Raw genomic sequence first — 4139 nt, 5'->3', positions numbered from 1 at the left:
ATTTTTTTAATTTATCTCATCCATGTTATTGGTGAAATTCTAGTGAGCTGGCTTTTAATGGTCCGTGTTAAAGCCACCTATAAGCAAACAGAATTTCGTACCATCAAGACCAAATAAAGACACGTGGGTCGTCGCGAAGCACTCCATGCGATGTTCTCACTTCTCACGTCCCCTTTGCTATCATTTTTATTTTTTTATTTCTATTTTTATTTATATATAAATAAATAAATAAATTATAAAAAAAAATTATTTACGTTATTTTTTTTTTGTTTTTTTTATTTTTAAAGTCATATTAAAAATCGCATTTATAATTTTTAGTTGTTTTGTCAATTGACTTGTGAATCAAATCACATTTTATACACAATTTTTAATTAAAATTAAATAACTATGTGAATTTAAAATATAATTAAAAAAGGGAAATATTCAAAAAAAATTAAAAAAAATTATAGTTATTATAATAATTACGTAATATAATTATGATAAGTTCTATTTGTATTATCATATTTTTTTAAGCTATATCTTTTGTATTTTTTTTATTTTCATCATATTTTTATTTATTACTTTATTTAAGGATAAAAATTAATAATGATTCAATAAATTTATTTTTTTTAGTTTTAAAAATATCAACCAAGCAAGTTCCTAGTTCTCAATTTTTATTTTTAGTTTCAATTTTCTTTTTCAATTTCTTAATGCTTTATAGTAATATCAAATTGTCTCTCTAATATTTTTCAAATACATAAAAACTAGAAAAATAAATATCCACAATACATCGTAAGTCAATGCAGCCTAAAGAACACTAAAAGTGAGAAATTATGTTTGTACCTAATAAGTAGTAAGACCAAATGTTAAGTTTAAATTCATATTACTAAACTTAATAAAACCAAAGTAATACTATTTCTTACAAAACAAGATTATGAAATATCAAAAGAAAAAAAATGATATTGCTTATTAAAAAGTCGCCTAACCAAATGATTATTATAATTTCACTTCAGATGCATTTGGGAGCATGAATTTCAGATCTCAGATTTAAATTTTAGGTAGATTTGGACAAATTTTAGTATAATTTTATATTGTATCAAAATATCTTATTCAAATCTAATACAAATTCAAATTTAAAGTCTCTCCAAACATAAGACTAGTAAACTCACATATGCAATTTATATTCTTAGTAGGAAACACAAAAGGAAACCTAGGACTAACTAAAATGCAACATAAAGTTAATTACTTAGTCGTGCCCAAAGGTGGTAGGAAACTACATAATGCAAATCATTTTGCCTCTATTTCATGGTGTACCAAACTTTGAACCCTTACACTTGCAATTTGTTTCAATACTTCTTGGGCAAAGTTGGAGAAATATTTTGAAAGGATAATGATATTGATGCATTTCTAAATGTAAGCATAAAAATAACCAAGTGATGAGAGAAAGGGTGTGTGAAGAGCAATGATATTTAGTAAGCAAGTTGGTAAAAGATTTGCCAAAATTACAATTAAAAAGACAACTTCCTATATATATGAAATTTAGATCTTTATATTGTGTATTAGGTCTCGTTAGATCCCATTGTCATGCATTGAATGTGATGTTTGCTAATGGCTAAATTATTTGATAACTTAATTTGTTGTTTTAATGTTATTATAGCTCTCGCCTAAAGCTACAAATGAGATTAGATGATAGTGAGTTACTCAATGTTCATCTCAATAATGGTTGACTCGAACTCTGTTACTAAGTTAACCGAGTTAAGTTCAAGTTCAAGTTTTAAACTCATCAACTAAACAATCTAAACTCGAGTTGAGTCATACTCAATTTATTAGGCTTACGAGTTGATTTGTTCGCCAATTTATTAAGCCCACTTATGAGCTAATTCATTAGTGCAAATTAATTCAATATTAGGTTTGTGAATAATTCAATATTAGTATCATTGAATACTTTATTTTTATCCTATAAAATATTTTTTTTCTTAACTTTTATTAATTATCAGGAATATTTAACTCCTTTAGTAGCTCAAGTCATTTATTAAGCTGAAACGAGATTCAGTCAAGTTAAGCTTCAGCTTGAGTTGGAGCTTTCAAACCAAACTCAAACATGACTATTAATATGAAAATGAAATGAATGACAAACAAGCATTCTAATGGTGTTTGTAGAATAATTCTAACAATTTTTTTTTTCAGTAAGTGCATGAACTTCCGATTTTGGATTTAAAAAGAACTCATACAATTTGTTATAACATTTTATTAAATTCACATAAATCTAAATTAAAAACTCAAAATTCATGCTTCCAACCATTAATTATAGAACATATATATATCTGGAAAAATGGATAAAAATCCATCAATTCAAATCAAATTCAACCTACTTAAATCGATTCATAACCAATCCGCACATTAAATGAGTCAAATATGGTTTAAACTTTTTTAAATTATAGAACGTATATATATAGAGAGAGGAATGGTATGTTCCCAAGAGGGGGGTGAATTAGAAATTTTAAACTTCATAGGTTAAATTCAAATCTCAAACAGTATTTCATAACTTAGGGTCTTTTTAAGCAATTGCCAATTCCATAGATATTTAAAGTATGTACGTAGAATGATTAAGACCATAAAGAATTAAACATACATGTACAGAAATTAAAGTGCAAAAAATAAGGAGCATAGGGAAGAGAATAACACAGTTATTGTTATCGAGGTTTGGCCAAACCAGCCTATGTCCCCATCTCAAGCTAACTAGAAAGATGATTTCACTATTTGCTCACTTAAATCGGGAGGAGCGACGCCACTTACACCCTAATTACAGGACGGAGACTCCCCAACTGAAATTACAGGACTAAGCCACAACCATTACTCCTTATGGGGCGGAGTCTCCCTAGCTCAATTACACAGCTGTGCCACGGCCGGTTTCTCCTTATGAGGCGGAGACACCTCGGTTCCCTTTTCCAAACGGAACCAAACCATACACCTTATTGACACCGAAATTTTACCTAGGCCATTCTAAGAAGACCCGGCATGCTAAAAAGTTGACCTTGTATTCCCGGGAATGGAAGGATCCAATTGAATCCCGTTTTATTTCAAAATTAGAGTCTTGGTTATTTCTAATTGAGTCTTTTCCAAAATTGAGTCCTGGTTTATTTTTATTGAGTCCTAGTTATTTTATTTTAAATTGAGTATCAGTTTGATTTTAAATTGAGTCCAGATATTTTAGGTTGAGTCTTTCATTTTTAGAAATTTTGATCGAGTCCCTGAATTTTTTAGATCGAGTATCTGTTTTTATTTTTATTTTTGGCTTCATGTTGGCAATAAAATAAAAATTAAAAAAATTTAAAAAAAAAAAAAAAAGGGTGGCCCATGTATGCTACTAGGGTTTTGAAATTTTTTTTTAGAAAAGGGGGGCGTAGAGGTTTCCCCATCGGACCCCTTCTCCACATCACACACAACTCTCTCTCTCTCTCTCTCTCTCTCTCTCTCTCTCTCTCTCTCTCTCTCACATGCACAACCATCTTCTTCGCATAGACCAACGTCCATTTAGGGGGTGGTAAACAAAAAAAAAAGCCTAACTTTCTTCACGCATCTCCTCTCCCAGCTGCCGCTCCATTCACAGTCGCTGTCAATCTCCCTCACTCTCCATCTCTGGCCATCCTTTATGCCCAGCCCTCACAATAAATTCACAGCTCCACAACACCATCCGTCCAGCATAACCTTTATGACAACCTCACCACCCACACAACACCGACAACCTCACGTAGCAGCCAAGAGTAGGAACAACCGCAACTCCCAAAGAAATTGCAGCCCAATCGTGCACCGTCCACGGCGACCCTCCACCAACGCTGCCAACTCCAGCTGCAAAACACCTACGGCCAGCACCCACCGACGAGGAGCTTACACACACAACCCCATCTTGTAGCTCCAATGTCCTCTCATTACTTCGGCCACCCATAGCCACGACCACAACAGCGGTAGAAGCTCCTCACCTTACAACTTCGGCCTTTGCACTCTCGCAGCAACGAGTATCTGTTTTGAGCGAACTTGTAACGACCTACTTAATTTTACCTTTTTTTTCTATAATAATTAAATTCATCATAATAATTCTGGTAAACCATAATCAACTTGGACTCATGAGTACCAGGGAAATACCAAAAATACAACACGAA

The sequence above is a fragment of the Malania oleifera genome, chromosome 5 (assembly GCF_029873635.1).
Source record: "Malania oleifera isolate guangnan ecotype guangnan chromosome 5, ASM2987363v1, whole genome shotgun sequence".
NCBI lineage: Eukaryota > Viridiplantae > Streptophyta > Magnoliopsida > Santalales > Ximeniaceae > Malania > Malania oleifera.
Note: the sequence above shows the minus strand (reverse complement) of the source record.